The sequence below is a fragment of the Silurus aristotelis genome (assembly GCF_946808225.1).
Source record: "Silurus aristotelis genome assembly, chromosome: 7".
Lineage (NCBI taxonomy): Eukaryota > Metazoa > Chordata > Actinopteri > Siluriformes > Siluridae > Silurus > Silurus aristotelis.
Genome location: NC_139580.1, coordinates 19,581,406 through 19,606,575, shown reverse-complemented (window position 1 = coordinate 19,606,575; position 25,170 = coordinate 19,581,406). Strand labels below are relative to the sequence as shown.

The window sequence follows — 25,170 nt, the reverse complement described above, 5'->3', positions numbered from 1 at the left end:
AGTGCACTGGGCTCAAACTTCACCAAGTGTACTCGGATCCATCCCAAACCGGACACGACAATACCAATTAGTGTGCCTATCTAGTAGCCTACCAAATGGGGTAAAGTATTTAGTTTTTATATTCAGGATCTAGTGCAGTGTCAGTAGTTCGAAAGAGAATATATCCAGGCATATCACCTGGTTTCAAGAACACTAATATCCTGGTCAGTATACTGTCTGGTATATTCTACTAAGCGGATGCACTTCATAAGAACATGCACTCATATTAATTCAGTAATTTGTTTAAGATTTACAAAGTGTGAGGATTTTGGGAAATTTTTTGCTAAATTGTTTTGTATCATTAAAAGATCATTAAAATCACTTGTCAGAAATCACAACAAAATATAGTTTTTGCCTTTGCAACTATTTTTCTACATGCTATTGTTCACAACTGAGCTGCAGCAGTAATAATAATAATATTAATTTGTATTGTGGTTGGTTGTATATGAGAGTAAAACTATGGGAAAATATGATGTAAAAGATCAAAATAGGCCAATTTGAAGTTTTTAATCTGTATTATAAAAATAATAAAAAAGAGCTATACACATCAGGTTAAAGAAGTACAGGGCTTGACCCAGTATCACAAGGTTTAATGCCTATAGTAATAAGTTACATAAACATAAATGTGACTATGGAATGATGAGGTTCACTGCAAGTGTACCTTGCATGACAAAATGTTCTATTGCTGCTATTAGATGAAATGATTGTTCATTTCTGCTCAGCAGTCATAAGGAAGTAGTGTTTTATAACGCAAAATCGGACATTGTTTAAATAATCTGTTAGAGAAGATAAAGAGCTAGTTGTCATAAAAGTGCAAGCAGAGCCATGATACACTGACTGGCCCTCACATCAAAAACCATGTAAAAAAAAAAAAAAAAAAAAGCAAAAAAATTAGACTGTTTTAATTAGTCAAATTAATGTTCTAGGTTTTAACAGTAGAGAGGCTAATTATGAAATAAATAGATACAACACACTTGAAAGACCATCTTTATGAAAACAACCTTCATTGTTTGAAGGTTTGCTTTTAATTATTTAAACCAGAGAAGCAGACAGAAGACAGAAAAGCAGTATGAAATTTCAGAGTATTTTCTTATTTTAAAATCTGATGTTCAAAGATGATTTGGGGGGAAAGGTGAGAGAAGAAAAGCAAAGATGTAGTCGCGCACCCTTGAACACAAGTGCTGTTCATCTCTCCTGTGGGAAAGTGTGTACTCTCATTTCTGTTCACAAAAGGCTCTGGAAAGTTCCTGAATTCAGAGGGCCATCTGTCTGTATTACTTTACATATTCTTTCACCACAAGGACTGGGTGTTCTTGCATTTCATGTGGTTCTTCAGAGGCGCACTCCATGACAGCACAACAAGGGGGCAGTTCCTCTTTCACAAGATGGCTGCCTCAGAACGGGGGGTGCGCTTATCCGTCTGTCTACAGCAGACAGATAAGCAGGAGAAATGCATGAAAAGTAAATACCAGGTTACTGTTTACTGCATGTCTGTTTCAAAAACATTTTGGCTTGTTTTTTTATTAGACTTACAGTAATGCAGATATCAGATAACTGTATCAAGTGCAAACATTAATATGCCTTATTCTAATGCTTATAGACGTAATATAAAATTAAGCCCGAACACTGTACAAGAAGTACAGTATGAAATTTTGAATAGCTCTCACTTCACCCACACACATCCCACTGGGTGGCCTTTTACTGATGATCTGAGCTCACACAATATAAAAAATTTAGATGGTGGGTGTGATCTCTCCCACTACATGTCCCCTGCAGTGAAAGGATTTGTCTCATTTTGCTATTTTAATAGTTAGTACTGATTAATAGAGTTTTAGAGACTAGTTTTCAGTTTAAGTTCACAACAAAGCGATTCGCTTCAACAAAATGAGGCCTTTCAATATTCTTTATGCATTATCTGCTGTTATTTTAGTTAAATAAAAGTATATTATATACTAGGTCTGCAAAGTCTGACTATGTGCACCACTGTCATACTATTTATTTTAGACCATTGTTTTATAGAACATGCGGCTCTGTTGCCTGATTTGTAAGCAGTATGGGGGTCATATGGATGCACCCTATTCAATGTAATGTGACTGCTTTGTGTTTACATGACATTGCATAGAAACATGGGATAAAGTTCGGAAATTAAGTAGCACTAACAGTAAAAGTTTATAAGCGGTTGTGTGCATTTCCTTTCAGTTTCTTCCAAGGAATCCACTTGGAATAAACAGCCCTTCAGGTGTTTATACCATAAGAGACTGCACTTTTCCCTACAATATGTCAGAGTGCTCTGATGATCTCAATGATAACAAATCAGAAGGCTGAAGGTTATACGGCAATGCTACTTTAACTAGAGCAACCATCGTTCTGTAGACACATTATCTTGATATGTCCTAATGCTGACTACAAGCATAGTCTTTTTAAATAAGCTTTTTGAGTTTAGTCTGCTCAGTTAATAGATGTCTCATTTATGTGTTCAATAGAAGCATGCAGCGTTTAAATGTCAATGCACATCTTTTGACATAGACAAGACCCAGAGGTTGTTTACTTCTTGTGGTTTAGCTTTGTTCTGTCATTGTTGGGAAATGTCTCGTTTCCCATCATGGGCGCAAATACTCTCTTCCTGCTCAGAAAAGTCTGCATTTTTACTGATTTTATATCATAATGCCATGGCTGTGTCGCAGACTTAACTACTGCAGGAAACAGCAAGGCTGCTTTTATAGCAGTAGACTATGTGAGAGCTAGCTTTTCATGTGAAAGGCTTTGCACGACATTTAAACACAAAAAGAAGTGCCCACATAACACATACACACAAAGTATTACTACTACTTTCACTCTTTCAACAGCCCCTCCCCCCAGGGTGAATTTGTCTTTAAGAGCACAACCGTCTCCTCAGTGCATTTGCCACTGGTGTTCACAGGGCCTCTTATTGGCAACTCCCCACGACCTTTCTGGTCAATCATTACACATACTGATGTTTTCCTCTCACTTCTTTGGATGGCTGAAGTGGGTAAGAGTCTTGTACTTGTATCAGTGAGCTATCCAGCATGATGAAATTATATACCATACGTGTCCCAGTGTTTCACAGGCTGGTACAGTAGCCCATCGTGTTGCTTTTCAGATTGGTTCACACAGGAAACACAGGAATAGTTGTTCACAAATGAAGGTTTACCTATGAAAGGGAATAATGCTAAAGTAACAAATATACAAATAAGTATAAATACAAGTAATAGTGTTCAGGAATGACTGAAAGGATAAGGGGAAAAAATGGAAATCTACTGTCTCACTGGTAACCTGTGGTGAATATTAAGGTTATTACATTTAAAGTGAGTGTGGGAAGGAAACAAGTTTTTATATCAGACCAGCATGTAATACATACATTAATTCATTATTATATTCTGTACTTTGTTCTGGAAAAAAAATTCAAAAAAATAAAACAATTAAGATACACTTACAGACTAGTCTGGAACTAAAAACTAAATAATTAAAAGGGTCTCTGAAATATAAACAAATAAATATAGACAAGGAGCTCCATTTTAATATCATGTTTTTTTTGTTTCTTGGTGGGGGCTGAAGTTAGTCAGGTCTCAACAGACCTGTGCTGAAGGTAAGGTCGGTGAGTCAAATAAAGCCATGTCAGAATGTGTCATAGTAAAAGACAAACAAGTTGAGACTGTGTTACCACGGAGTACTACATTTTTCATGCATGATATAAAAAAAAGGCATGGACCTTAAATGTATATCCATCCCATAAACACTCTAATATCCATGTGACCTTCTTAGTTAATAATTGAATAATGTGGAGGAGATGAACACGACCATATTTACCACATTTATTGTAAGTAAATGTCATAATTATAGATGCATAATATAGTAAATTTGTGCAACAGCTGTGGTTAATAAAAATCCCGTTGACCACAATGCAGCAGAGCAGGACATTACCAATAGCACTGAATAGAATGAGGACAAATCAAACATTTTCATTCTCTGGCCTGTGTGAATTCTCTTTGGAGAGGATTAAGCAATGAACTGGGATTGTGGGATGTGTCTTGTTGAGTCTTGTTGGGTTGCAGTGAGGCAGCTGTATTTCTCATCCTCCCCACTCACGCTATACCATGTTACCCCTATAAGCTGTATTTACACAGTCCAATGACTAAGTTGATAAAAGCCTTCTTTGCTGTAGTTAGTTGCCTAGTTTGACCTCTAGGCGACATAATATTGATTAATGCTAACAGCCATTACTTTTATCTAGGAATCATCTACTGACTATTTTTTACAGACTCCATATTGACATAAACTTTTAATTAAAAAAATTTGGGGGTGCAAATGATCATATTTTATAACCTGCTTACTAACAGTGGATGAGTATCATGAAAACCAAATGATCAGTGACTTATATTTATATATATATATATATATATATATATATATATATATATATATATATATATATATATATATATATATATATATATATTAAGGCCATTATATTAACAGTGGTTAATATAACAATCATGGGAAAAAAAAGTGAAAGTGAATTTACTATCAATTCTTTAAAAAAAAAAATACAGATTCTATAATGGTTCTTGGAATTCCTTTTTAATTGAAAAACACTGGGTTTTACAGAGGGCCTTTTAGGATACCTCAGAAATAGGTCAACTCTTTTCCGATACCGTGTATTTATGGTGAGCACACAATAAAAGAGGATTAAAATAGGAGCAAATTTGGCAAAGGTTATGATTCAAATTATGTTTATGTAATTATGTAAATCTCTTTTTGTAATCTATTCTAGTAATCGCACATTTTCCCTATTAGCAAAGTAATGTAGGAAACTTAGTAGCCTGAAAAAAATGACTATCCAACAAAATAATTCAATATGCAGAAGTAAAACTTAATGAGCTTAATAATATTGAGTAGTTATTGCACTAGTCTACAACCAGTATCTACAACCTATACATTATACCTATACTTACACTTATTTAAACCATATGAAATGTAAATATATTGTTTACAGTGTTGTGTTTTCTTTAATATATCTTTATTGACTACAAAAGCCTGGAAAAAAAAACCCTAAAATGAGTATTGCAGCTGATAACACATTTGTGAGTCTTGGAAATGTTATGGCTGTTTTGGCCAAGAGGCCAGCTGTTTTGTTCAGGAGCATTGTATGTGGGACCACGTATGGGAAAGCAATTCTATTGTAATTTCCTTGTAACACTTAGTAGGATTAGGATTAGTGTTAATTGTTAACTGGTGCATGTGAAAAACATAAAAAAACGTCTTTACATGTAATGAGCGTGACATGAGTGGAACTATAGTAAGCCTGATTATATTGTTATTTTATACTGTGTATGTTGTAAAATGTGTGGTTTTAATAATTGTAGGGGTTTGTTGTTTTAAAGGCATGTTCACATGTAAGGGTGTCTGAAGGGGATAAATGTCCTTTTAGTAATGCAACACCTGTTGATTTGTGTTTGAGTGTTATGTTGTTAAGGTAAAATGCCATTCTCTCCTTCTTAATTCTGGAAATAATCTATAGACATTTTGGATGTATGTAGCTAGAGCATAATGAATGAAATGCCTCTCTGGTAATTCAGTCTGTAAATAAGCAAATAAAAAAAGTCACTCGTCTTCTAATTAAATGCAGCATTTATCATTAGCTCATTTAGAATTCATTTGCTGTAATTAGGATCAAGCAAAGCGCATTTTAACCGTCCGGTTTACAACAAAAAAAAGCTACAAAAATAGTTGCTATTTATTAATTAATCTTAACAAAACATGCATGTAAAGGAGTGATTCAAAAAAGCAATTTAGAAATGTAAAATAAAAGCATCTATTTATATTACTTTTATATTGTATGCTTGAGTAGATGAAATAAATTAGCATTAATAGATAAAAATTATATTTTTCTATACAGTACTGTATCTGTTACCTTACAGCGCTGAGGTTTCCATTTCAATTCTGATCTTGGATACTGTCTGCTTCAGCATGTTCTCACCACATGCCTGTGTAGGTTTCCTCTGAATTCTCCAGTTTTCCACCCACCTAACAAAAAGGCCCCAGGTGTGAATTAGTTTGGGACTGGTGTCCCCTTCCTGGGTGTATTCCTGCCTCATGCCCAGAGTTTCCAGAGAATAATCCTGACCTGGATAAACCAGTTACTTATTATGGAAGAATGAGCAATATAATATCATGAAAATCTGTTTCTTGATCATGTAGAGTCAACCATTCAATCCATAACAAAAAATACACATGCTAATTAATGTATTTTGTTACTATCATTGCTTGTAATGTTTATTTCAGTATAATCATCATTGCCAAATGTGTTGAAGTTTGCCAACAATTTTGTACTGGGTTTGTGTAATTGTGTCTATACGTGCAGTATGTATGCCAATGACCTTTCCATGACCTTAATTGCTTACACCAACCCGGATAGAAGCTTGGAAAAAAAGGTGTTCTGAGATCGTGTGCAGCTCACACCCAGCCAAACACACACACCCCCGCGCGCGCGCCCGCGTTCTCGAGTGGTTGTTTTGATCGGAGAGCAACAAGTCATTGGGTTCAGGAGTGGGTGGGGCTTCAAGGCTTCCACTGTGCAAACGCGCCCACTTCGTGTTTCGTCGTCCGCGAGCCCCTTGTCGCCGCGTGGATTTTGTCGTGTCCGTCCTGCGGCTCGCGCCGCGTGCGCCGGAGCAGACCAAAATATATGACGCACAAGACGCCACTTGGCCGTCGCGGTGCTGCAGAAACCAGTGCGCCACACTCCCCGAAAGTCGTTTTGCTCTTGTCCTCTGGTGAACCCGGCGCTGCCGAGAACATCCCGTTCCTGTGATATTAATAGCTCCCCCTGCGTCACAGGATTGTGCTCTGAGTGCCGCGCTAGACACGCGATGGGACTCAGCACGCGCGCCTGCCCGCAGCCACATACACAGTTATGAAACACAAAGTCAGCAGCAGCAGCAGTGTGCACCGAAATGCAGCTCTCACTTCTCAAACTCCGCAAATTCTACCTTCAGCACCAAACACATTGGACATTTAAATGTTATCAGTAACTACGTTTTCAAAGTAAACTATAACAACTCAACTAAACTACCCAAAAAAAAATCTCTTCAGTGTGTGTTGCTATTGAAATGTTAATCATACATATGTGGACCTGGCATGCAAGCCCTCAATTGCAATATGGTCATTCTTTTGATTGATATATATATCTATATATATATATATATATATATATATATATATATATATATATATATATATATATATATATATATATATATATAATATATAATTATTTCAGCTCGTGGTTCTTTGCTTATTTGGGAATTTCTAGCAATCTTAATGTTCATCAAATATGCATTATTTAAAAACAGCCTTGTGGAGGATGACTACAGACATTTGACACTGGAGTTCATCCAACATCAAATAAGTTAAAGTGCTGGTGGCTTTTAAAGATAAACCAGCTTGCATTAGTCAGCAGTTGGCTGTATCTCTAGACCCTTGCGTGTATATATAAACGCAATCCTGCCCTATTTGTGTTGGCTGCTCTCAACAGAAAGGGGTCAAAGAGTAGCTGCATTTCAGCACAATAACTTTAGAGCCATAACATAGCATAATAACACACAACATGTCACCAACTCTACATGGGTATAAAAAATAATCTAAGCAACGCAGTATGACCTTCAGGAAAGGTCTAATAGCAGGTTGTGAATCAACACCCTTTTCTATGTGTCAACACCCTTCATTATGACTTGCAAGATTATTGCCATGAGGCTGTTAATTTCAAATGCGAAAAAGCATTTTAGCTGACTGGAAACTGTGGCATCATCACATCGCACCCTCTATTTCACAATTAGCTTGTGGGAAAATGTGCCCTGAGGATAGAATATTAGCACAATTATCAAACTTTTGAACGCAGTTAAATGGATAAAAATATTTAACATTGTATATAACAGCAAAATGTTTAAAATTAAATACCAAGCTTTGTTTTAATAATTAAAACAATTCTGGTTTGTGTTGTCCAACAAAGCATCATAACAGATGATGGTGACCTCATCCCTTCCCCCATTCACAAGCATCATAGTAGACCTTAAAGCTGAGTTGCAGTGGGAGCTTTGCCCAGCCCTTGGGAAAAGAGGAGGATAGTGGGAAGGTGGAGGAAGGGACTGTGTGAGATAAACAGACAGAGGGAGGTAATTCTCTCAGTTGCTAGCTTCTGTGTTTTACAGAGTGGGGGTTTGATTTAAAACTTGGCCAAGCTTGCTACACCAAAGTCCAGGCCAACTATGTCAATGCAATTTCTTTACGGCACGTTTGTTTGATTAATAACTAAACCCATCACACTGTGGAAGTGTATTTTCCCAGCGAGTATATCTGTACACCACTTGATTTTCAGTAAGAGGGAACAAAGAGTAGGTGTTGACGCACGCCAAACCACTTCCTCTTAAGGCTCAATGTCATATACCAGTGACCTTATGTAATACCAGATTTGTATGACAAAATTGCACAAGAATCATGATGTGCCATCTATTGAAAAGCCAAAAGCTTCTAGTGCTGACAGCATTGTTTAAGTAGTAGAAAATCTCATATGGTATATCTGTAAACCTCTCAATTCTGTGTAGTTTATCAAACCAGCAATTACAGGTCTTAGTGACCCACATCAGTGCTCCATGGCTCAGTACAGCCTCACCCAGACGATTGGCACCATGCAAATTATAGTGCAACTCCAAACACGCCCACCGACAATTATGAGTGAGACACCAACCCCTATGGAAGGCAAATGCTCTGTCTCTGTCCCAGACAGAGGCACATGCAGAACTGGAATGACAACTGTGTGTACTTTGAGTCTTTAAATCATGAAGTGAAGGAGTCTCACTTTTGGTTTCTTTATTTTTTATTGTTATTATCTTTGCGTGGGTACTTATTGTACTGTCAATATAATGCTTTCTTTTCCCAACCCCACATGTTCACACTGAGCCTCAAACTCTTATAAAGTTTATACTGTTCACAAGAAAATCAGAAAATGTGCAGAAAAATGACAATCTGGGCCGATATTGTCTATTAAAGTTATTAAAGGTAAACAGTACACTTCTGTTTTTATGGTTCTGCTGAATAGCTCATGATTCCTTTCAGAATTGTTTCCCAGTTTCTAAGAAAATAATTATATCCTATGCGCATGACCTTATTTCATCATAGATACTGTAGAATGATAATATGATTAATCAAAAGCTGCTTAACAGTTTAACTAGCAATAGTTCAAACAGTAGTTAAAACCATGCTTGACATGCCTTGGAAATGAATCATTGGTTGTACTTTTGTTACTACTGTTTAACCAAAATGCTGTCGGAAGACATCGATTTAACATTTAACTCCCAAACTTCAGGAAGTTACAGTAGGTATTCAGGAAAGACAGGTTTGCACTTTTCAGATTCTATGTAAAACGACATGCTTTGTCTTTTTTTCAGGAGTAAAGAAAGAAAACAATAAAGGAGCCGATGAAGTAGAGATTGTTTATAATTGCTCTAATGTTAATAATAAGAGAAACTTATCTCAAAGGCAACCACATTATATGTATCTGTAAACATTTAAATGTTATGCCATTTATTAATAAATTGTAATCATTGGCGAACCACTGTGGTATAATTGGATTATTTTCCTGGAACAGCAGACCCAGTAATTTTTATTATTAGCTAACAGTTTTCATTACGCACAGGAAGTTTTCAGACCTCGATTAACATTGGCAGCTAGAATACCATTTTATTTCTTATTCTATAAACATTTTCTTATATAAACACATTCGCCTTACCCTACATTAGTCCTACCCTATAAGATACATTATAAAATTAATCTCTAGCACTGCTGAAGTAATTTTTTCACTTTTCTTAACTTCTTTATTTAGGGAGATTACATTGGATTCCGGTGTGAAATGTAATTGTTCATATTTTCATCATTTTCTAGCCATTCCAACATGGACTTGGCTATTGTATTTAGATCATTGTCTTGCTTGTGGACTCAAGTAGACTTTAGATTCAGCTCATTTCCATTGATAATGGCAAAATGGGCTTCTTGAGTTTTAGAACTGGCAACTTAAACTCAAATACATGAGGTTTATATTGAGCAGCACTGCAATCAAGCCTGGCTGTTTTCAGTCAGCTGACTCTAATTATTCCTTTGAGCGAGTTGATTCAACTGGGAAAAATTTTACACAGGACCGAATGGTGCTGGATGACCTTTTGAATTTATCACGTCAAGAAAACATCATCCAGGTTTTCTTAATTTTGAACATTGTTTTGTTCCCAAGGAGACCGTAAACATATTAGCACCATAAAGGTGAAAAAAGAAGTGAATACACAGAACTGTGAGTGCCTAATAGAAATAACGCCCTAATTTAGCAGCTTTAATCTCATCAGCAACACACCATTCCACCTGATTGTGCTAATAGTGCTAGCTAAGCTGTTACCTTCTCTAATTTTGCTTCTTCAGCTGTAGCTAAAATTAAAAAGTATCATATCAAGCAATAAGAATTATGCTCTGGCAAGCTAGATCTATTACAGTTTTTCTCAGTTGATTTGGAGTGTTTCTCAGATAAGAAATTAAATTCTCAAAACTACTTGTTCAACCTCCACATAATTTAGTCACTTGTGCTCATCATGAAAACATTTCTTGTTTCTTTGATCAGATTGCGAATGCTTCATTACATTAATTTAATTGATTGTGTACAATTGTCTGCTGTTTCCTACATTATCAGTTGTTAATGTCATGTTGATTAAAATATATTATACTGGTTTCACCTTAATAGTTTAAAACCCCCAAAAAATCTTGGCATCAGCTCATTGCATAAGTCATTGAATGCAAAATAGTTAAACCAGTTGTCATCATCTATCATCAAACATTTCTATTAAACTTTATCTGTAAATGTGACTTCAATTGATGAATTGGGCAGATGAATATTGTTACTAATAAAGTAGTGTATGGCATCAGATCAACTAATAATCAACTAGAATGAACACTTGTATAGTACAGTAAAAGTATGAATCCTGTCCTGTTTCTTGCAATCAATATAAATCAAATATGCAATCGAATGAATAAATTTGAGCTGTTGAAATTCATAAATATCATACAGAAGGAGGTCCTATTTTGTGCATTTTTAATCATTGTAACCCAAACCGTAGTTTACATCAGGAAATACTGAAATTGTGCAGCATCATACTGACAACATGACTAAACATTTTGATGATCTTGTTTGTGAACAATGACAAAGGGACTTTTCATTCTGATGGGACTGATATATTCATTGACACAAATATTTACTTTTGAGCAATGAACTAAGGATTTTTAGAAAAGTATATATGCAAGAAATCCAATGTATTGTGCTGCTTGTACAAATTCTTTTAAGAATGCACTTACTGATTTGCAAATATTAAGGATGAATCGAGAAATGCTCCAAAGCAGCTGAGAAAAACTATACTGTGTCGAACAGTTGTCAAGATTTGTCAACCACTACATTATTTTATTGTGTAAGAATTATTGCAGTATCTAATGTTACTAATTTTGAGAACAAGTGTTTGTGTCATGTGGATAAAAACCTGCAGCTTTACCAGCTGCTTTGCATATTAGATCGCACACGCCTGCATTGTGGGTTCCTCTATTTAAAATAAGCTGTACATCCTAGTATTCCACTCAGTTCTCATCAGCATCCGCATGTATGTATCAGCATCAGCATTTTTTATACTCTAAAACTTTAAGTGAACATAGAAGTATGTGCTGCAGCAAGTTCTGAGAGTTATGATGGAGAGAATTAAAAAATTGGTCTAATAAAAGAACGTGTTCAGTAATCAGTACATCAACGGTTTATTGTATTACATATTAAATTGTGTCTTTTTACATCAGTGTTCTGTCAAAAAAAATGAAAATGACTATCCTGTGCTTATATTATCAAAGAACATGATTTTGCCTTATTGACAAAAATGGGTTGCATGAATTGAAACATTCTTTAAAGTGAGCTTGAGTTAATATGTTGATTTTTTTTTTTCTATTGGCATGTTTTATTTACATTTTGACATTGCATCTACATTATTTGTAGCTGTTTTGTGAACAGCACATCATCATATGCTGTCTCTTATTAGTCGCTTTTAAACAAGTATCATAGCAGCAGTCACGTTCATAATTAAATATATTTTTGACACTGCTATTGGCTTTCTATTTAAGCCACACAGTACTAAATCAGTCGCTGGTACATTCATCACATCTTGTGTCCAACGACAATCAAAACATTCTTCTAAAACATGCAATTTGTGTGTGTGACAGCAAAATCGGGCCCAAAACTACACAATATCAAGCTAGCTTTACAATATTTTCACAGGTACTAAATTATCTTTACCTTTTTTAGTTAAGTGAAACAGCAGTTTCACCAACACAGTACAAGATCAGCAGCTTACTAATGACATCTTTGTTCAGAATAGCCTTCAGTAAGCTGCTCATGTGTGAGCTAAAGCCTGTTCGAGCAGGTAGTCCTATAGATTGTGCACTCACCTAGACCATAGCCAATTATTTCAACTCATCCTGATTATCTGGGGGTCTCAGCACCATCTGTAGCTTAGATCACCCAACTCACTTCCAATTAATAGAGCCACATATAAGGCTCCATAAATACAGGGCAAGACAGCTATCATCAGCAAGATTAGACAGATGCTAATAGATTGTCTCTGAGAGGGGCTTTCTCAAGGTTCAAACATCTTGACTAATCCATGCCTTGGACAAAAACTGTTTGTGCTGACAGAAATACTGAGTTTGTGCTGAGTGGTACTTTTGTAAATAGGAGCAAACCAAATCTTGCTGCTGAATTAGTTTACTATTATATACTTTTTTTTCTGAACTCTTGTGCAGAAAGTGTTTATCTCTGTAAACTTAGTGCCATACATTTTCCCGAAGACAACATTATGAGGTATGTGCCTTTTATAGGTTTTTTTAAAATAGTTGTTATTTTCATTCCCGTTGCCTCTTATTCTTGCATCTTAGCTTGGTCTGTAACCAAATAAGTCAAGAGTGCTTGCTCCTCTGATAAACAAGCAATTGTCTTTGGCCCTATCTCCACCGAATGTCCTTGTGCCGTTCATCTCTTAGTTAGATAATAACCTGCCTTCATGATCACAGACAAATTGTTTCATGTTGCACCTACAATTACATGCTTTGAATTTCAAGTGTATTCATGATTTAAACCTGAATTAAAGGTTATGTTCATGTCCGAACATCATAAAACAAAGTTAGTTTCAGTGTTATAAAAATGTACTATGCATAGTAGACTAAGGATAATGTGAATAATGCATGGTAATGCATTTTGTAGTGTCACTCTAGTTTCTTTTATATTAGGCTTTACTACTGATTTCCTGGTTTATAAGCTATCAGTGTATGTGATATATTGTACTCATTGTGTACACAGTGAATGTGTATAAAGTTAGTAGGTGGGATTTATATGGGACAGGAAGTGAACAGTAATTTCCTCAAAGTTTATGTGATTAAAGCAAGAAAAGTGGGCAGCTGTAATGAACTGAGAAGGGCCAAATTGTGATGGCTAGATTAATTGGTCAGAGCATCTAAAAAAATAACAGGTTTTATGGGGTGTTCCTGAAATGCAGTCATTAGCAGATACCCATAGTTGTCCACAGAAGGCCACTGGTGATAGGCATGGGGACCCAAGGCTTACTGATGAGTGTGGGAACTGAAGGCTGGCCCATCTGGTCTGATCCCACAGAAGAGCTTCTCTAGCACAAATTGCTGAAAAGGTTAAAGCTGGTTTTGATGGAAAGGTGTCCGAACACATGGTGCATTGCAGCTCGTTGCAAATGGGGCTTTGTTTAAAACAAATACATTTTGTTAGTTTTAACGAATGTTCCTTTATTAATATTTCAGGGTGATTTATTAAATAATATATACAAATGTGTTAGCAGTGAAAGAAATATTCAAAATTTGTACTTCCCTGATAAAAATATTAAAAAAAAAATCTAATTATGTGGCTGTCCACTTTTACCTTTATAACTGACTCCATTATATTTTATAATTGTGGTAGCTTTTGGATGCTATCAACTAAATATGGTATAAAATATAATAATATGTATGCAGAAATGTCAGCCATCTATGCTGACATAAATGCATTTTTTTTTACCTCATATGTAGGATAACCTTAGGGTTTAAAACCAGTGTAAGAAGTAAAAGTCACAATGCTCATGTTATTTTAGTCTTTGCTGTCTTGCAGACATGGAAATAACCATTGTTCCTCTCAGCAGTTCACTTGTGACATAAATATCCAAGCAATGCACTTGTAGTGTCTACAGTAAATGATAGCTAAGCACTGTTTGTAAAAGTTTCAATGGCTGTCTCTACTGCTGCTCTTTTCCAAAGGAAAAGGAAAACAACACCATGCGAGAAAAAATTGTGGAAATAATGTGCTTAATCCAGCCCTCTCAGGTCCACTATCTGGCTCTGGGGACTGTGCAGTAGATTGTGGTTTGATTCTGGAAGTTTACGCAGCTGACACAGGCATTAAGGCCTTGAAGTTCTCTTTTCTCCACAGTCTGTGAAGAATGTTTTTTTTCCAATTGAACCTTGAAATAGGGTTTGACCAAATATGACTTAGTTTACTGAAATCCCAGAGGGTTTGAGCCACTTCACACCAGAGAGAGACAGGGGGCCCTCCGAGTTGTGGATAAATTGTGACATACAGCTGAATAGAACAGGGTTGGGTAAAAGGTCATGTTAAACTGCTGGATTTATAGCACGTGGATAACTGAAAGACATGCCCCCAATTCCCTCTGCTGGTGAAAAGTGCTCCACATGTTTGACCAGTTTTCGGTGTCTATTATAACAAATTATACTGAGTTTTGAACATAAGGAGTTGGTCCAATGATTTTATCTTTATTCTACATAGAGTCAGGTACAAGAGAAGATGAAAATCATTCAGAGGTATTTCCTTGCTGGAATAAGTTACTAAGAACTGTTTACATAAGTTCTAATTGCCAATTCCTGGGACAGAGGAAGAGTCAGGGAGGGGGGTAAAATTAAAGACTTCTTTTGCTAAGTAGCCAAGAATATGGGCTGTGTTCAAAATACCACTACACTAATATGGCTTTAAGCATTAATTACATATAGTGTGTTCTCTAGTTTAAGAATTTTAGTTTTTAACTCTAACTTTGTTAAAACAGAAATATCACAGAATTGTGTTCATAATGTTCATCATTATGTAATCTGTAAACAATTGTAATACACTTATTGCCAAATCCATTTATGCTGGGATGTTAGGTAATTTTTTATTTACAGCGGTTAATATGACATGGCTGAGCTTCAACCATAGCCTTAGGTCAAACTTTCATCCAGCCACAGGTGGCATGTTTTTTTTCTCCTATTTGCATGTTTCCAGAGACACTCCTCCTTTTGTGAGCCTCAAGCACCTCCTCTCTGTTGCTCTGTTCTTTCTTCAGTTCTACTGGCTCCAAGCCAACCCCACCCCATCTCTTCTAAAGCAAGTTCAGAGTCTGACACCTTTGAAGCTATTAAGATATACACACCAACACAGGAGGAGTTTCAATTCATAGAGAACACCTGCTTGGTTCAGTTGGTTCAACCCCTCTGTCAACTACTTAAAAATTATTGCAGGTTTAATTATTTTTACATACATACATACATACATACATATATACATACATACATACATACATACATACATACAATGATATAATGCTGTTCTTTATTTCTCTCTTTCTCCTGTTCTTCCTTTGTGCCCTGATCAGTCCTCACAGGAAACACTGATCATCAAACAGTCATCCTCATCATTTCATTCCCTTATTTTTACTACTTTGTTGAAGCTTGCTCAGTGGCAGAAACTTGACAAAACCAGCTGCTGAAGGCTCTCATCCTGAAAACATGGGGTCCTCAGTCACCACACACAAAAACAAATGCTGTGTGAGCAGCATTTTATTTTTGTCCAAAAGTGTCTATATTGGCATCACCAACAAATAAATATTTTTTTTTTTTTGTCTCCTAAATTTTCAAATATTTTTTCAGTCTTTAAAAACAAGGCAAAATTGTTTAGCTCTCTGCTTTATAAAGGTCCGAAACTTAAGTTGATTTTATTCCTATTTTTTTCTTAATTTGTTTGTTTTAAGTCTAAGCGAATGCATTTTTAAAGCATTTAAAGTTGATAATGCATTAGTAGCCTTACCAACTATGTATTTATCAGCTTATAAGCTTCCTTTTGTTGCGCTCGTTTCGGACAGTTCCTTGACAACAGGAAAACATTGCCAAATGTTGTGGCCTCATTGTTGCCAGGAATGCAAAAGGAAATGCTTGCAGAGCTAAACACTAAAAACGATAATGACTATACACTCATGGCCAAATACTCAAACAGTACGATGTATAAAAAATATAAATAAAAATGTCTAGACAATGGACTAAATTAGAAAGAAGTGTATACGTTACTGATACCATGAAAGAGATATGAAAAGATATGGTGCAGATATATCTTCTTTCGCTTTAACCACACACACACTGTATAACAGGCATTAATGTACACATGTGATTAAGCAGAAATGACTTTGGGTGGTTGCAAGGTCCACATTAAACATAATTCTACAAATAGGCTTGATTCTGTTTTACAGACATTTGATACATTTAACATTATAGACACAACTGATTCACTGTCACCATTATGTCATACATAACTTATATGGATAATTAAGTATACAAAACATTCTTTGGGTTTGGTATTAACTGAACTTTGACCCTTTAAAGCTTGTGTTATACTCTAAAACCCCCGACAATTTTCATACTTTTCCTGCATTTTGGTCACACAGTTCATGTCCAGCACTCCACTTTCCGAACTCAGAGAGATCTTCAATACCACTGGCTGGGTAATGTGTCCTAACATGCCCAAGTATCCTTTCCATGCTAAAGCACCATTTTTCCCTCTGGAGTCTCTTAGACTGGAGTCAGTGCTTGGCATACATTCTCATAACCATGAAGAAAAACCCAAACAGAGTAAATCTCATACAACATATCCAATACTCTCACTCTGATGTTACTGAAACCAACGCCTAAAAATGTGTTTGTTTCCCTGTCCAGACTATTTCAGACTTTAGAAGGTTAAAAATAAAGGTATGACATGTTCACGTGCTCCTACTCTCTTTGTTCACACACACACACACACACACACACACACACACACACACACACACACACACACACACACACACACACACACACACATACACACACATACACACACACATACACACACACACAGTTATGGGACTGAACTCACTATGCACTCATTGTCCCTGCAGGGCCAGAAGTCTGTCTCCATACCAACCAGGTGGATCTGTCTGCTCTCGCAGGTAAGGCAGACACCTGCTGCATTATTGACTAGTCATGTAGGCCCACAGCCACATGTAATCTGATCAAATAGCAGTATCCCTTCTTTTGCCTATTGTCTGCCTCATCCTGGGACATCAGGCCACTGAAAAGGCTTAAATTAGGCCCCTTTTGCATTCTGTTTTTCCATAGTTTATTGCATATGGAGCCAATTTTTGGTTTCAACCTGCCTAACAGCTGTTCCCAATTTTCTCCCTTCTCCCGCCTTCAACAATAAGACATGTCACGAAGAAAAAAACATTGGCAAATTAACAAGTAGGAATCACAACAATACAAGCACGTGAGGTGCAGGAAAGGCTACATGGAAAACAACATTGCCCTCTATGTGCAAGTTAGTGCTTGTCAGGACTTTTCCACTCTAGAGCAAATAAAACTTCTGTAAGGATTAACTGTCGAAACTCCGAATAGAAAACCTGGTGGCTCTGAAAGGCTTTGTAATTAGCACACATTTGTATGAGTTCTTAATTTGGAAGAGAAAGACAAAAATAGACGATGACACTTGAGTGAAGACACTGACTACCACTTCTAGGACTCATTGATGCATGCCATGATTTACCCTGACACTAATCCATGACCTTTAACAAGCACACCAGGACAGGCTCTTCACCTGCTGTGTCTTTCACAGATGGAAGCACATTCAATTTCTGGGATGTGTAAAAAAAAAAATAAATGAGTAAAAAAAAAAAACGAAAAGAAAAACAAATTAAGTTGACATAGAATCAGGGAACTATCGTTGTCTGTCATTTTAACCAAATTATTTAGACAGAAATCGTTCAGACAAAGGAAAACGAGAAGGACAATGAGGTCATGCTATAGCACTGCACCCCTTGCGCGCCCTCTGGTGGATAATAATAATTACGACATGGCAAAAAAAAACAAAACAATAATGTCAATGTTTGAAAATTCATATTCAAAGATGATGATTAAACAACATTCTTGATTACTTTTTATGATAAAACAATAATTAGTAATTAACTGGATTTTACATTGCAGAACAGAAATGCTCTGAAAATGTCCTAAAGAAGAAATTATAAATCTTCTATCTTTACTTTTATTTAAAGTTGCATGAGATGTTTTTTTAATTAGCGTTTAGAGTAACTTTATAGGTAAGTCAGTGGCCCTTAAGGTCATATATATATATATATATATATATATATATATATATATATATATATATATATATATATATATATATATATATATATATATATAACCCAGCCATTGCGCTAGGAAGGGCATCCAGCGTAAAACATGTGCCAAATCAAATATGCGGATCACAAATAAGAATTTCATACCGGATCGGTCGAGGCCCGGGTTAACAACGACCGCCACAGGTATCGTTAGCCGACAGGGTACCGGGGGAAATTGGGCTACTGTTGGCCGAAGGAGGAGAAGGAGAGGAGGAAGACGTCTACAGAGACGGCAGGAAAAGGAGCAGTGTAGGAGAGTAGAGGTTCGGGTTGGTACTTTAAATGTTGGTACTATGACGGGTAAAGGGAGAGAGGTAGCTGATATGATGGAGAGGAGAAAGGTAGATATGCTGTGTGTTCAGGAGACCAAGTGGAAAGGGAGTAAGGCCAGGAACATTGGAGGTGGGTTTAAACTGTTTTATCATGGTGTGGATGGAAAGAGAAATGGTGTAGGGGTGATTCTGAAGGAAGAGTACAGTAAGAGTGTAGTGGAGGTGAAGAGAGTTTCTGATAGGGTGATGATCGTGAAGGTGGAAGTTGAAGGGATGATGATAAATGTCATCAGTGCCTATGCTCCACAAGTTGGCTGTGAGATGGAGGAGAAGGAAAGATTCTGGAGTGAATTAGATGAAGTGGTAGATGGTGTACCTAGGAAAGAACGATTGGTGATTGGGGCAGACTTTAATGGGCATGTAGGTGAAGGGAACAGAGGTGATGAGGAGGTGATGGGTAGGTATGGTTTTAAGGAGAGGAATGTGGAAGGGCAGATGGTGGTAGATTTTGCTAAAAGGATGGAAATGGCAGTGGTGAACACGTATTTTAGGAAGAAGGAGGATCATAGGGTGACGTATAAGAGTGGAGGAAGGTGCACACAGGTGGATTATGTTCTGTGTAGGAGATGCAACCTAAAGGAGATTGGAGACTGTAAGGTGTTGGCGGGAGACAGTGTAGCTAGACAGCATCGGATGGTGGTCTGTAGGATGGTTTTGGAGGCGAAGAAGAAGAGGAAAGTAAGGATTGAAAGAAGAATAAGATGGTGGAAACTAAAGGAGAAAGAGTGTAGTGTGAGGTTCAGGGAAGAGGTCAGACAGGGGCTTGGTGGTGGTGAAGAGGTGCCGGATGATTGGGCAACTACTGCAGGAGTGATGAGGGAGGCAGCTAGAAAAGTACTTAGTGTGACATCTGGAAATAGAAAGCAAGATAAGGAGACGTGGTGGTGGAATGAGGAAGTGCAGGAGAGCATTAGGGGAAAGAGGTTGGCAAAACAGACGTGGGATCAACAGAGCGATGAGAAAAGTAGGCAGGAGTACAAGGAGATGCAGCAGCAGGTATAAGAGGTTGGACACTAAGGAAGGAGAAAAGGATTTATACCGATTGGCCAGGCAGAAAGACCGAGCTGGGAAGGATGTACTGCAAGTTGGAGCAATAAAGGGTGGAGAGGGAAATGTGTTGACTAGTGAGGAGAGTGTCTTGAGAAGATGGAGGGAGTATTTTGAGCAGCTGATGAATGAGGAAAATCAGAGAGAGAGAGAAGGTTGGAGGATGTGGAGTTGGTGAAGCAGGATGTAGATAGGATTAGTAAGGAGGAAGTGAGAGCAGCGATTAAGAGGATGAAGAATGGAAAGTCGGTTGGACCAGATGACATACCGGTAGAAGCGTGGAGATGTTTAGGAGAGATGGCAGTGGAGTTTTTAACCAGATTGTTTAACAGGATTCTGGAAGGGGAGAGGATGCCTGAGGAATGGAGAAGGAGTGTGCTGGTACCGATCTTTAAGCATAAGGGAGATGTGCAGACCTGCAGTAACTACAGGGGAATAAAGTTGATCAGTCACACCATGAAGTTATGGGAAAGAGTAGTGGAAGCCAGGCTGAGAGAAGAGGTGACCATCTGTGAGCAACAGTATGGTTTCATGCCGAGGAAGAGCACCACAGATGCCTTATTTGCTTTGAGGATGTTGATGGAGAAGTATAGAGAAGGACAGATGGAATTGCATTGTGTATTTGTGGATTTAGAGAAGGCGTACGACAGGGTGCCGAGAGAGGAGTTGTGGTATTGTATGAGGAAGTCAGGTGTGTCAGAGAAGTATGTGAGGGTGGTGCAGGACATGTATGAGGACAGTGTGACGGCTGTGAAGTGTGCAGTAGGTACGACAGACTGGTTCAGGGTGAAGGTTGGACTGCATCAAGGATCGGCCCTGAGCCCTTTCCTGTTTGCAGTGGTGATGGACAGGTTGACGGACGAGGTCAGACAGGAGTCTCCCTGGACTATGATGTTTGCAGATGATATTGTGATTTGTGGTGAGAGTAGAGAGCAGGTTGAGAAGAGCCTGGAGAGGTGAAGATATGCGCTGGAGAGAAGGGGAATGAAAGTCAGTAGGAGTAAGACAGAGTACATGTGTGTAAATGAGAGGGAGGGCAGTGGAGTGATGCGGTTGCAGGGAGAAGAGGTGGAGAAGGTGGAGTAGTTCAGGTACCTGGGGTCAACAGTGCAAAGTAATGGAGAGTGTGTTAGAGAAGTAAAGAAAAGAGTGCAGGCAGGGTGGAGTGGGTGGAGAAGAGTGACAGGAGTGATTTGTGATAGAAGGGTATCTGCAAGAATGAAAGGGAAAGTTTATAGGACTGTGGTGAGACCTGCGATGTTGTATGGATTAGAGACAGTGGCATTGAGTAAAAGACAGGAGGTGGAGCTGGAGGTAGCAGAGCTGAAGATGTTAAGGTTTTCATTGGGTGTGACAAGGATGGACAATATTAGAAATGAGTTTATTAGAGGGACAGCACATGTAGGATGTTTTGATGACAAGGTGAGGGAGGCGAGATTGAGATGGTTTGGACATGTGCAGAGAAGGGACATAAATTATATTGGTAGAAAAATGCTGAAGATGGAGCCACCAGGTAGGAGGAAAAGAGGAAGGCCAAGGAGGAGGTTCATGGATGTGGTGAGGGAAGACATGCAGGTAGTTGGTGTGAAAGAGGCAGATGTAGAGGACAGGGTGGTATGGAGACGGATGATCCGCTGTGGCGACCCCTAATGGGAGCAGCCGAAAGAAGAAGAAGATATATATATATATATATATATATATATATATATATATATATATATATATATATATATATATATCTTCTTCTTCTTTCGGCTGCTCCCATTAGGGGTCGCCACAGCGGATATATATATATATATATATATATATATATATATATATATAGCGGATATATATATATATAAATAAATAATAAAAAAAAAAAATATATATATATATATATATATATATATATATATATATATATATATATATATATATATATATGTATGTATGTATGTATGTATGTATATATATATATATATATATATATATATATATATATATATATATATATATATATATATATATATATGTATGTTTCTTGAATGTTTGAATGTTTCTTGAATGTTTCTTGAATTGATGAATTGTGCAGATGAATCTTAAATTTCACTAATGAAGGCAAGTGTACAGCTTCAAATCAAGCTATAATCAACTTGTTCTCATTAACAAGTCAGAGGTGAATTTTGTGAACTTTCAGATGGTGAGCATATACAGACAGAGCAAAACACAGAATTACAATTTCTGAAAATAGATAAACAATTAAGAAATAAACGAACACTTGTATAGTACAGTAAAAGTGTGAATCCTGTTCGGTCTCTTGCAATTATTATAAATAAAAAATGCAGTCAAATAAATACATTTGTGATGCTGACATCTATAAATACAATACAAAATACATTCAGCCTTGTGCATTTTCAATCATTGTAATCCAAACCGTAGTTTGCATCAGGAAATACTGACATTGTGCAGCATCATACTGACAACATGACGAACAACTGACAAAAAAACACACCCAAGATGCACCCCAGTGCATCTCAAATCCATCTCTGCATTTTAAGGTGTATGCTAGATGACTGTCCTGCACACAGACAGAATGTTGATAAAAGAGCAGGTGTAGCCTGCATTATACCTACAGTAATGTTCCTCTGGTTGTGACTTGTACTTATAAAGCAGTAGACACCAAAAAACGTGCCCAATATTAATAATAAAGTACAGATCCAAATAACTGATATTGCACATTCACACCGAAACTAAAAAAACTATATTTTTAGGGGCATGTAAAACTATGATTAGGTGTTGGAAATCAGTTTTTGAAGCTGATATTACACATCCATGGCTTTTTTGTAGTAAGAAAGCCAGTCTTTTGTATTATATTTCGTGCCCAAGGATGTTTGAGTACACTTAATGAATGGACGGAACTGGTGGACACATTCTGTGATGTGTGATGGGTCTTCAGCTCTGCCAAGCATTAGCATGTGGGGCATTAGACTTAGTGACTGATTACGGGAGAGTGCGCTACAGCTTATCAAGCTAATTTGTATCTTCTTGCACAGAGTAATTATGCAGTATCTTAAGGCAATTGCAAAATGCAGATATGATCATAGAAGAAGATATGCAGTGTATTTTTACCATATTGACACAGATGGGGAAATAAGTTTCTCTTCTATGTGGATTTGTGATTCTCAATGCAGGTAAGACCTGCACACTTATGTCACATGCACTAGTGCAACATTACTGTAATATGTGTAAAGTTATACAATGTGTAAATCTTTAAATGACAGTCAAACTGCTATAACACAATTTAAGCTTTTCAAAACTATAGGTATAGTAGTATAGTGTCTAATAATTTTTTTATTTTATGTCTTTTGTCCTGATATAAACATTTTTTATCCTCTCATCTGTATATAGTGATATGTATATTTGTGTGTGTGTGTGTGTGTGTGTGTGTGTGTGTGTGTATATATATATATTTATATTTGAGACTTGTTGCATCAGTTAAACAAATGTGTATATATATATATATATATATATATATATATATATATATATATATATATATATATATATATATATACTGTGTGTTTAAGTGTGTGTGTATCTTTGTAGATCTTTTCTTGAGGTAGATTACCATATGATTGATCCTCTTAGTGTGAGAGGAGATGATGCGTACATGCTTGGTGTCCTTGTTTGCAATGTTTACACACCATAGCTGATTTGTAATCTATGCTTAGCAGGCCCAATACAATATCCTTTTTTTTTTTTTTTTTTTTTTTTTAAATAACAGAATATGAGAAATGGGAGTACCTCTTCACATAAATATTAACCGTGCACACATTTTTATTGATACTACAATGGCCAGAAGAGGGTGAACTTGTTCCTTGAAACCAGGGGTATTCACATTTTTCACAAGACTTGTTACATGTATTACTATTACAAATTATGTGACATATTTTCAGCTTTAATTTAAAGCATTTACATCCAAATTGTATGAACAATGTAAGAATTTTTCTTTGTGCCCTTCTGACGTATTTAAGGACAACAATTATTCGGACAAACATTTGATTAAATTGACATTTTTTAATTTTGGTAGAATTAAATACACTTTAGTACAGGACTCCTTCAAGTTTTTTTTTATTCCCATGATTTGTTGCTCCAACAATCCCATGACACATCAAGGCATTTGCTATAGATCTTGATTTAAAAAAAAAAAGGTGTTCTTGTTTCCAAAGCATTGACTTTGACTTCTGACTATTAACTTTGCACATTTTGTCTGTAGCCATGACTTAATATCCTTTAGAAAATGTATTTTGTGTAGTTGTCAGAGGTGTCTTAAAACAGTCTGATGCCATAATCATGTGTTGGCTGCCAGGCCACCTATTATAAGAGAATTGTCTGCAAGCTGGATTTGACCAGATTTGGATTCATGCTTTAAAGTGTAAACCTGAATACATGATAGTGCTTACAGAAAAAAAGGACAAAAACAAACAGATCCACCCAAACAAATAATAACTCACTGGTCATGCACATAGATTACTTTTATGTGTGAGCTTGATCTAAATTCAAAAAGGCCAAAATGTTTTGCAGTATTATACAGTAATCAGTAAACAGTGTTATTGTGTGTGCATGTACACAGTTGCTTACCTAAGCCCATTGAGGCTTAGGCAGAATTTTTAGGTGTAAAATCAGAAACTGACATCTGATGACATCTGTCTCACTCTTCTTTTTATTTTTCTATAAGCCATCTGCCTTTCCTTCTCAAACTTTAAGTCTCCAAGCCATTTTATTCAGGGCTATGGCATCCTAAAATAGGTTTATGTCCTATAACCATTTATGAAATCTCCATCCATTTAAATCAGACGCTTCCAAGAGCCAGTGCATTAAGCCTGATTATATTGTGCCAGGCGGCGGAAATGGGTCTATGTGTTGAGCTTGTCAGCAAAAGATTTTTATCCCTTGTTGCTGTCTGTCTTGTCAGTTGGAAATATTGGGATGAGAGAGAGAAAGAAATGATGCTGTGAGTAAAAGCACTGTGTGGTTCAGTAAGGACTTTTTATGCATGTGCAGGACAAACATGAATGTATGAAAGACTCATGGAGAGAGGAGCACGAAAAACGAGTGGCTCTTTCAGGAGGGCCTCTATCAGCCGCAACAGCTCAAAG

General features: G+C 36.8%; 2 long non-coding RNA genes across 3 annotated transcripts; one reads left to right on the top strand and one right to left on the bottom strand.

Annotated features, from left to right (window-relative positions):
- The first annotated feature begins 3 nt into the window (after nt 1-3).
- Nucleotides 4-25,170, top strand: LOC310728481. The gene is made up of 3 exons (XR_014534269.1): nt 4-203; nt 17,373-17,423; nt 25,076-25,170. It is a non-coding gene; the product is annotated as an uncharacterized lncRNA (long non-coding RNA).
- On the bottom strand, nt 536-6,573 carry LOC310728478. Of its 2 annotated transcripts, XR_014534265.1 has the most exons (3): nt 6,468-6,573; nt 5,972-6,084; nt 536-1,463 (listed from the first exon to the last, which is right to left on the bottom strand). It is a non-coding gene; the product is annotated as an uncharacterized lncRNA (long non-coding RNA). The 2 variants fall into 2 exon arrangements; XR_014534266.1 differs by lacking the exon at nt 6,468-6,573 and having other exon boundaries at nt 5,972-6,097.